Below are 386 nucleotides of genomic sequence, written 5' to 3'. Positions count from 1 at the left end.
TTACTGCCTTTTTCTGAGCCTACCATCACTGCTATTAATTTCCCAGCAGGACTAGTCTTTTCCAGACCTTGGAAGCCATAACGGTAGAGGAAATTCCTCTCTATCCTGTTACTTTCTATGTTTTCTAACTTTAAAAAATAACTAATTTTTATTTCCCCAAGTCTTTGTCTCTCTTCCCCATATAAGAAAGAATATTTGCTGGCATCTCCATCTCTGTGTGTCTGCCATTTTCTGGGTCTGCAATTCTGCTTTGAAGCCAGCAACCAGGCCTCCATCTTTTCCAGACACCAGAACTAGAAAGGGTAGGGAAAATTACTCTTTCTTGTTACTTTTATTCTTTTCTATCTTTAAAAAAGAAACAACAGTGTTTTCCACCCTGTGCCTTT

The sequence above is a fragment of the Tupaia chinensis genome, unplaced genomic scaffold, assembly GCF_000334495.1.
Source record: "Tupaia chinensis unplaced genomic scaffold, TupChi_1.0 Scaffold140391_1, whole genome shotgun sequence".
NCBI lineage: Eukaryota > Metazoa > Chordata > Mammalia > Scandentia > Tupaiidae > Tupaia > Tupaia belangeri.
The sequence above is the reverse complement of the archived record's forward strand: the minus strand, read 5'-3'. Positions refer to the sequence as shown.